Source organism: Bidens hawaiensis, unplaced genomic scaffold (assembly GCF_021521415.1).
Source record: "Bidens hawaiensis isolate Kalapana, Puna unplaced genomic scaffold, B.hawaiensis_p1.1 tig00002307_1, whole genome shotgun sequence".
Classification (NCBI taxonomy): Eukaryota; Viridiplantae; Streptophyta; class Magnoliopsida; order Asterales; family Asteraceae; genus Bidens; species Bidens hawaiensis.
The window spans coordinates 495,518-506,797 of NW_027491124.1; positions in this window are offsets into that span (position 1 = coordinate 495,518).

Below are 11,280 nucleotides of genomic sequence, written 5' to 3' on the forward strand. Positions count from 1 at the left end.
GTCCTGGAAATCTCTCTCTTTCCAGTTTATCTGTATATTCTAGATAGTAGACGGTGGACCCTATTGTTTGCCACCAGCCATTCGAGTAAAGGTGAAGATTTCACAAGGAGCTATGGTGATTAACATGGAAATTGCAAAGAAAGACGGATGCTTAAGAAAAATTTTTTGCAGGTAGAAAGACAAAGGAAACGCTTAGCCCTTTTTATACCCATCTCAATTAATGCGATGTGAAAGGGAACAACTCTCCATAAAGTCATCGTCCAATCAGAGAAAGGCACGTTAGGTGGGAAATGACAAAAACAAAATGATTTTGAATCAGCCGCCCAAAATTACGTGCAAGCATCTCGAAAGTTACACCTGACAAGACTCAGATTGAAACCATCACATCTCAAAATATTGAACGATAACCCTAGTCCAAAGAAAACTATGAAAATCCGCAGGTCAACAACTCAACTCACGCCAAAGAACAGAGCAGTGAGTACATAATTCCACCCGCGACATCACATCACGAAAGAAACAATGGACCGGGGGACTTATATATGTAGGGTAGTAAAACTACCTGGGAACCAGGAAATACACCTCGCTAGTCTCCAACACAATCCGCGGATTACCATTGAGCATCTGTGAAAGGAACCCGTGGGCCACACAAAGGACCCCACACGTGCAAGGTCCTCACGTGATATGGAAGAGCAGTTGTAGCAAACTACTTCTAGAATATTATTCCAACATTCCATGATAGCGACATCAACCAATAGAAGGACGACAGCTGGACAACCTGGTAACCCGTCCCAACCGGGACCAGGCTGTCACACCCTATAGACAGGCGACACGTATCCATTCAGGTAGATATGGAATATCTTGATAGTGGCGACTCCATCAATCACCTTCCCTCGACTCTCGGCTATAAATACTCGAATCATCTCCTTGAGGTATTCATTCACTCTCACACGATCATAGCAATTTAATTGTATCTCGTACTTATTATACACAGTACAGTACTTATTCTCATGCCGGAGGGTGGTTACGGGAAGACCCTCCATCTTGTCTTCATATGACGAGGCTTAAGGTGTTCGGTTTTGCAGGGAATTGGCTGGAATCTAATCTCATCAGGCAGCCAGTACACTTACACTTGGGGAAACGTAGATTCGGACTATCCAGTTTGATTCTGTGCTTCTTCAGCAACCATATAATATGTAACAATTGAAATCAATTCATACTTTTCTAACCTCCAATTCTCTAATTACATTTCACTTTAATGGAATCATGTCTGACATTCAACTAAAGATAACAAAACAAAACTAAGGCTGCATTTATGAACATGAATCAACAGTCTCAAGGGCTGCTACCAGCAACAGATCACAGACAATGTCCGACCGCAATTAAAATTAAGTGAACATCAATTGACATCAAGGGTTGAAACCGCAGATTTCAGATGACTAGTCGAAACTAAATCTCCAGCTGGTACATGGGTTTGCTGGCTACCCATAAGAAAGCCAGAAAGTGAACTTACAACGATAGACGAACCAGACTACAAAATCGACAGATGCCGACACAGGTAGGGGTGAGCATTTCACGGGTCACACCCGTCAAACCCATGAACCCGTCCTGCCAAACCCACCCGTGAACCCGTCCCGCGTTCCATATACGGTCCGGGATCCGGGTTTGAAAATTCCATCTAAATAGGAAACGGTCCGGTCCGGTCCATACTCGGCGGAACAATGAAGGAACCCGCGGAAGCGATCCTTCTCCAGTTATATCCTAATAGATAGAAGAAATTCGTCAGTTCTTCTCGTCTTACTTCTCTTCCTAAGGTTTATGTTGACTAGCATTGTGTTATTTGGCATAATATTATATATTCATGTTCAATATCTGCTGTTTCATGTGACATCACATGTTTAAGGTTTTCAATTTTTCTATATGCAAATGTCATAAGTTCTTATATTCAGTGTGATATTAGAACACTTGTTTGCTAAAGCATAACATCGCATGTTTATGTAGGAAATCACGTTTTTTTAGTTGTGCTGGAAGTCAAGAATGGGCAGGAAGGCATGCAAACCGGGTTCGTGGGCAACCCGTTTAAAACCCGGACCAGCCCATATGTTAATGGTCTGGTTCCGGTTTTGAGAATCCCTTATAAATGGTTCCAGGTTTGAACCGGTTCTGGTCCGGGTTCTACCCGTTACACACCCCTAGATGTAGGAGGTCACAGATGCCGAGCGACGCCGGTGGTCATGGACGCCAACGACGATAAAAGTTAAGGGAAGCGTGAATGGAAGCCGTTCTCCATGGTGTTTCTTTACCAGCATTGGAAATGAATAGAACGACGGTTGGTTTTTAGACTTTGCTAAGAGATAAGAATAAAAGGGTATTTAAATGTCAAAAGTAAAAATTATAATTGAAAAGTTCAATATTAGAGAAATACGTAATTAAAAGGTTTAAGGAGTGGATATATATAAAAACTTCTTTAAAAGTCAAAATGAATGTAACTTAGAGTTGCCATGTGTATTATGAAAAAGTTATTGAAATATTGGAAATGGATTGAAAATTGCAAGTATAACTTTGGAAAAACGGAAAACGCGTGAAACTAAAATAAATTAAGTTATAAAAGCTTTTATTTAAAAATACTTTATGTTTGAAATTGATGGTTGAAATCTCTTTTCACACTAAGAAGTTTTATCGATTAAACATATCTCTATATGTTTCTTTAATATACATGCATGTACATCTTTTTGAATAACGTCCTTTTTGGGACATTTCCACACCTCACTAATACACCGCGTATAGGTCTATACACGACGTATTAATGAGTTTTTCTAGAAATGTCCACCAAATTTGTCTTATTATGTATTTTTGTCTGAATATCAGAGGCGGCGTATAGCCTATACGTCGCCTCTGATATATATTTTTTAATTTATTATTTGTTATTATTATTATTATTGTTGTTGTTGTTGTTATTATTATTATTATTATCCGACTTGCTGTTTAAATTCTGGTCAGTACCAGCTCGCTTAAACGTTTAATTTAACATTACCGGAGTTCTAAACCATCGTTTGGATCGATTCCAGCAGCATTAAGTCCGCTTTTACTTATATTATCATATCTCAAAGCTTCAGGTTCTGATTATTATCTCGTTCGACGCGTTAGTGGACGACTCATTTAGAATCGTAGTTTGTTATAATTATTAATCACTTGCCTTCCATCTAAGGTGAGTTTTGTCATTCCCCTATTTTAGTAAGTTTTCTAAACGTTTTGGGGACATATGCATATTTCATATTATATATATAATATATATATAAATGAAAACCTTAAAATCCTATGTGTCGCGATGTGGTCGCTCCTCCCTTTTATGGAAGCCACCAGATTGCTTGATTTTCAAATGGAGGCCTCTCATTAATTTAACCCAAATTCATGGGTATGGGTCTTACCAAAACCAGATAACTCTTAAACGGGTTATAACATCTCATTAAATTAAAAATTAATCTTACCAATTATTTGATATGAAAATCCTATAAAATAGGGATATACTAAAATTTAATACCCAATTTAAAAAGAAAAAGATATTATTTATAATTAATACACAATTTTATAGTAAAAAAATATAAACGGCTCATGGGTCACCAAATCCATATAGCTTTTAAACGGGTTATAACATATCATTTATTTATGAAACTCTTTCATCATCTAACCCTAAGTATATTATTAACTTTCTTTCAATAAAGAAAATTAAAATTCAAAAAATAAATATTAAAAAACGAAAAAGGTAAAACAACCATTATCTCAAGTCATCAGATTGTTTTATTTTTAAATGAAAGTTTCTCACGCATTTGACCCGAATTCACGGGTAAATGTCTCATCAAACTCAGATAGTTCTTAAATGGTTTATAACATCTCATTATATTTAAAATTAATCTAATCAAATATTTGATATGAAAATCCTAAAAAATAGGGATATACTAAAAATTAATATCCTATTTTATTTAAAAAAGATATTATTTATAATTAAGAAACAATTTTATAATAAAGAAAATAAACGGGTAATGGGTATCACAATTCCATATAGCTTTTAAACCAGACTATAACATATCATTTATTTGTGAAACAATTTTATCATCAAACCTTAAGTATATTAATTATTAACTTTCATACAATAAATAAAATTAAAATCCAAATATATATATATATATATATATATATATATATATATATATATTAAAAATGAATAATGTAAAACAACCCCCGTAATACGGGGGCAAACGTGTAAGGTTGCTTTACTAAGCAATATAAAGGTTGCATTCTCAGCAGAAGGTTTTGACTGGGAGAGACAAAGAGGCTTAGATTATTCGTCGTATTTACTAAGTAATTACATAATAAGACAAAATTGGTGAGTTTTTCTAGAAAAACCAACCAATACGCCCCAACCTAAGGCAAAAATGTCAGGACGTGATCCGATTGCTCACAGCTTGAAGATACTATCATACATAAACAAACTAAAATTCTAATAATTATAATAAAAACTCACCTTAGATTGAAGGCAAGTGATTAATAATTATAATAAACAAACTACGATTCTAAACGAGTCGTACACTAACGCGTCGAACAAGATAACAATCAGATTCAGAAACTTTAAGATATGATAATATAAATAAAAACGAACTTGATGCCGCTGGAATCGATCAAAACGGATGTTTAGAACCCTGGTTATGTTAAAAATAACAACAATAAATAATAATAATAATAATAATAATAATAACAATAATAAATTTAAAAAAATAAATATCAGAGGCAGCGTGTAGTGCTTTACGCCGCCTCTGATCTTCAGACAAAAAAACATAATTTGTGGTTTTTTCTAGAAAAACCAATCAATACACCTCGTATAGCTTTATGCGCAGCGTATTAGTTGGTTTTTTAGTAAAAAGGGGGGTGTCTGTAGAAAACCCCTTTGAATAACATCATATTTCAGAGTTATATGGAGCAAATTATTTTAATAATCAGTATTCATTCTTAAGTTTATTTATTACATATTTATTTAACCATTTGAAATCAATTATATATATCCATTCCTTATTTTTTTTTTTTTGGAACGACCAAGTAAGTAACGCCGGTTACTCTGTACGCAGCCCCCATTGGCTAAAGATAGCCCGAGCTCTCACTTGTAAATTGGTGATAGTAAGGTTTGAACCCCCTACCTCTCACTAATAAAGTTAGTGCTCTACCATTGAGCCACATCCAATTTATACATATATCCATTCCTTAAACCACATATTATATTTATCCATTTCATTAAATTAAAAGACGTTTTTACCCTTAATGAACTAATTTTTTTTATTAATTAAAAAACTATTTACATATATTCATTAACTAGCTTTAGAAACCCGTGTATTACACGGTATAAGTTAATGTATAAATTATAATGAATAATTTAATATAAATAAAATAAAAGATAATTAAGTCTCTTTACATTATGTAAAAAATGTATTACAAATATAGTCACTTTATATCATCAAATGTATTTTAATTTTAAATCGAGAATGGGTTGTTCTACCATCGGTTTACAATAAAGAAGTAATGCCACTAAAAGCAACATTTAAAATAATAAGGCCTTTAGATCTGAGGTTTGAACTCCTGTATAAATTGATGATAGTGAGGTTTGAGCCCCCTACCTCTCACTAGTAAAGTTAGTGCTCTACCATTGAGCCACATCCAATTTATACATATATCCATTCCTTAAACAACATATTATATTTATCCATTTCATTAAATTAAAAGACGGTTTTACCCTTAATGAACTAATTTTTTTTATTAATTAAAAAACTATTTACATATATTCATTAACTAGCTTTAGAAACCCGTGTATTACACGGTATAAGTTAATGTATAAATTATAATGAATAATTTAATATAAATAAAATAAAAGATAATTAAGTCTCTTTACATTATGTAAAAAATGTATTGCAAATATAGTCGCTTTATATTATCAAATATATTTTAATTTTAAATCGAGAATGTGTTGTTCTACAATCGGTTTACAATAAAGAAGTAATGTCACTGGAAGCAACATTTAAAATAATGACGCCTTTAGATTTGAAAGATGTAATTAAAATCTTTCAAAAAAATGTTTTTCACTCAACACCCTAAACCATAAACCAAAAGAGACACCAGATTTTACTTTTTAAATAGCTTTCATGATGTCCTTGTAAACACACCGTTGTTCAACTGCCATAATAGTCTTATACCAAATATAAAAAATGAAAAATTTGCATGTGATTTTTAAGACTTATTAAACATTGAATATTTGTAAAAAGTAAACAAAATTGTTATAGTTTTCTTCGGTACGAAGATGTTTCAAAACTTAAATGTTATTGTACTCTTTAAACATAAACTCTTTTATATATATTTTAATTTTTTAAAAAATATCTTTATGACACGTAATTATTATATGTGTTAATATTTTGTTTATATTAAGTACGTTTACAATATAATTTATAGCATTAATAATTCAATCAATATAGATTGACCAATTAATACGGTATGTTGAATATACAATCAATAGTATATTTAGAACCAATATATATTTTTTTTCTTTTCCATCAATATAAGAGAAGTGATTTAAACGGAAATTTGATAGTGAGAATTAACCTTAGAATGCCATGTATCCAGATTATTTTATTTTATTAGTATCGGTAGATTTCCTAAACCACGTCAATTACATGTCTCTGCAATTTTAACCTCTACACATATTTAAATAAGCATGTGTAGAGAAACACCCAATAGCACAAACAAAACAAACAAATTGTTGGCTAATTATAAATAATTTTGGTAATGAACAAACCTATAAGACACCAAAACAAATAACACTTCGTCTTCTTCAGTTATACATGCCAAGAAACAACCAAAATCATAAAGTATAAACAAACCAATTCAGAAAGGGAAGCCACAATTCAAGAATGAAATGAAGATAAATGATAAGCATGCAAGAAATTATAATGCAAAAATTAAAATCCAACAAAAATCATAAATATGAAACCACGATTTTGGTTCCACTCTCTATATCAACAAAACATTCAAGAGTAATCATCAATCTCGTCCATTTTAAAACCGTCGCCGATTGCCAGGAATTACCGTCGCCATAAGTTGGGCTACGCAATTCAGGGAGTAGGGCAGCGTCGATGGGTTTAAGATAGAGAAGAAGCACTACTCGGAGAAGGTGTTTGCCGTCGTCAATCCACCGCATCGCCGCCGAAGGAAGCAGTCGCCGCCACCCTCACGTTTCTGAAATAGCAGTGACAAAATGTGGAAGGCAACGTGGAGATATACTGATGCAATCATAAGCTTCTACCCAATGCTACAGGAGAAGTACCTTTTAGCTGCAGTATCCTCTCCAAAAAACCAGAAGTTTATTTTTAAATTCTAATATAATAGGGAAGGGTAATTAGGTAATTTCATATGAGAAGGAAAAATATGTTAATTTAACTCTATGGGTTGTATAAATATGTAATAAATTCATTTAGAAAGGGGATATATATTAGAGATGAAGACCAGTTGGACCCGCAAGACTCACCTTGAAGAGGGACGTCTGCGCAAGGACCAACTGGTTCCGCAGGACCCACCATGCTCAGAGATGAAGACCTTACGCGCAGTACGCCAGCTGTTCCCGCAGGGAAAGCCTCCCAATGGTGAAGTACCCCGCCTGTTCCCGCAGCTGCGGATACAAGCCATCAGGGAAGGCTACCCGCACTAATAGCAAGGCTACACGCACAAGGCACTAAATAATTCAGTGTCACCTGAAGGAATGAGCAAGGCGGGAATACTCCCGCCCAAATGAGCCAGTCCGTATGCTTCTGGAAGATCTTTTGTACTATAACTGCCAAGGTATGGACAAAATAGACAAGATCTGACCAAAGCAGCCCATGAACCAATCACAGGGTGACAGCTCACCGACAACAGTACGAGGAGGAGCATGCTCTAATACTGTTTGTCACTATTAGCCGCTGCCTACTCACCAACCCTGGTCGTGGCACGCACATAGCCTGCAGTTGGTGGAAAGGGAACACTACACAGCCGGCCATGTCACTATCAGCCGCTGCCTACCCACCAACCAGCATGGCACGTGCGCAGCCCATAGTTGGTAGAACAGGAATATTATACAGCTGGCTGTACCAGCTTGGAAACCTACCTTCGGCTATAAATACTCCAACACCTTGGAACGGTATCATCATCTGGTATCTTATCTTCTCTAGCAATCTCTCTTTATATACACATATTCAGAGCAATCTAGTCTGATTCTCATGCCGGAGGGTGGTCACAAGGAGGAACCCCCCCTTCTCAGTGACGAGCTCACGGTGTCTGTTTTGCAGGTCATCAGAATAACCATCTCTGCTGGACCTAACCCTCGTGGGAAACATTACTTAATCCCCAGATTATCTATAATCTGCCCGGGGTCGATTAGTGTTTCTTCATTGGCGCCATCCGTGCATAAAAGCTAGAACTAATTCTCAGTTTTTTTGAAAACTTCTGAAAAAATGGTTAACGTTACTCCGGTCCCAAGGCCAGTAAGTGGCCAAGAAACCCCGGTAACCACAACCCCAGCTACTGGGGGGAACACTGGCGGTTACACAAATTTTACGAACACTACCCCGGTTACCCAAGCCGGGGCAAGTGCAGTAAACAATATTTCACTGGGGTTCACTGATGCCCAGTTGGAGAAACAGACGAGGCTCCCTCGCCAAACACTCGATCAAGTTAAGGCGTGGGCCGAAGCACGTCAGAAGGAATTCCAAGCTGAGTTGGATGAACGCTTGCGTTCACTCCAACAGGCTGACGAATTCGGAAGCACTCGACAACAGCTCAACATGAACAGTGAGTGCGAGTACTCGGACGATGATCGGGAGGAATCCAACACCGACGCAAACCCTCGCCACAGGGCGAAAGGGAAGCGTAAGGAAACGGACTTCCAACCAAGAAGGAATTTTGGAGAAACCTTCAAACCAAGGAACGCGGGAGGAAACCCACGTGACTTCTCCAAAACCTTTAGACCAACTGCCGCAAATGCGGGAACGTCCAAGTTTGCAAGGGACATTGCGGAAGCAATCGCCCCGAGAAGTGCCAAACAGATGTCCAACATCGGCACTTATGATGGTATATCCGACCCAGACGATCACTTGAACAGATTCATAGCGGGGGCAACCGTCAGCAACTGGACGGAACCCACGTGGTGTTATATGTTCCAGATGACGCTGGTTGGAGCGGCCAGGGCATGGTTCGATCGTTTACCGGTCCACCATATCTATGATTGGGCGGACTTTCAGCACAAGTTCAGCCAACACTTCAGTCAACAGAGGAAATATACTGAAGAACAGTGGACGATCCTCAACTGCGTTAGAGAGGAGGATGAATCTTTACTAGACTTCATCACTCGCTTCAACTCCAAAAATCTGAGTCTGGGCAACATAAGTGAAGATCTTGTTCGCGCCGCTTTCATCCAGGGCGCCGAATACCCAGAGCTAAGGACGGCATGCCATCCACATGGGATGCCATCATGACGGCGGCCAAGCGCTTTGCCGAGACGGAAAAGCAACTGGGTAGGGATCTTCCCCAGAGTACACACCTCTACACGCAGAGGACCAGAGAAAACAATGTTCGGATCGCCCGGCAGAACAAAAAGAGGAAGCTAGGTATTTGGCAGTCAAGGGTAAACTTTGACACCTCATCCAGCTCTCGCCCTCTTGTTGGCGGAAGGGATAACACGCACCTTTCAAGCCGAAAACACCGGTGGACGCCACTCACCAAAAGCGTCACGGAGATATTTGCCACCGAAAAACTCCCATGGCCAAAAGCTCCAATGATCCGGCAGCGACCTAATGCGGATCAGAGCAAATCCTGTGACTTCCACGGGACAAAGGGTCACAATACGGAGGAGTGTACATCCTTGAAGGATATTGTTGAAACATTCGTCAAGGATGGAAGACTTGCACACCTTGTGGCATCAATCAAGAATGGAGGAAGGAATGATAACCGGTATAGAGGCAACGGACGAAAGCCCGTTGACATCAGCATCCACATGGTTCATGGCAACATCAGAGGAAGAAAAAGACGAACGACAGAACCATGCGCATGGAAGGAAGCTGAGGTGCGCTTCCCGCGAGTGCCAGGAGGACCCAGCAAGGAAGGCCCTATCGTCATCAAAAGCCAGCTGGGGCATTACATAACTTCCCGCACTCTTGCTGACAACGGCGCCTCGTCAACGGTTATGTACAGGCAGTTCTTCGACAAGCTAGACGACGAAGACAAAGAACGCCTGGAAACGGTTTACGCCTCAATGGAAGGGTTTGACGGCAGCACAAACACCCCCCTGGGTATCCTATCTTTCCCCGTCATTCTCACGGACGGGAAATACTCCCGCACAGAAGACGTGGACTTCGTCGTAATGAGGAAGCCACATCACACATACGACATTCTCTTCGGGAGAGACGGGATGGCAAGATTCAACGCTGTGGTATCTTCAGTCCACGGCATGATGGGATGGCCAACTGCTGAGGGTGTAGCGATGATCACCGGTATCCCCCGGGTATGCATCGCATCCGTCTCATCTAAACCCAAACCAAAGATGGCTAAACCAACAATCACCGAACCAGAAAAATGGGCCCTCAATGGCAAATACCCTGACCAGGCTGTTACAATTGGCCCAAAAATAACTGATCCTACGCGCACCTTGCTCAAACGCTTACTACAGAAACGCTGACATCTTTGCGTGGACACCAGCTGACATGACTGGTGTACCTCGAAGTAAGGCAGAGCATAAGCTCAAGTGTGACCCGGCTTTTACGCCAGTCATACAAAAGCGCAGAGTAATGGGGGCGGAACAAGCTAACGCGTGTAGAACCCAAGTCAAGGAACTCCTTGACGCGGGCATCGTACGCGTTAGTAGATATCAAACATGGGTTGCAAATCCCGTTATGGTACCGAAGGCTAACAAACAATGGCGCATGTGCATAGATTTCAAATATTTAAACAAAGCATGCCCCAAGGATTGTTACCCGTTACCCGAAATTGACCTCAAAGTGGATTCATTAGCACCGTTTCACCTTAAATGCTTCCTTGACGCATATAAGGGGTACCATCAAATCCACATGGCTGTAGATGATCAGGACAAAACCGCATTTCTTTGGGCAAACAGAACGCTGAAAAAGGCCAGTACGGGAGAAACCCCGTTCAGCCTCACTTATGGCACTGAAGCCATGGTCCCAGTCGAAATTGGTTTACCCTCACCAAGGGTCTTGATTC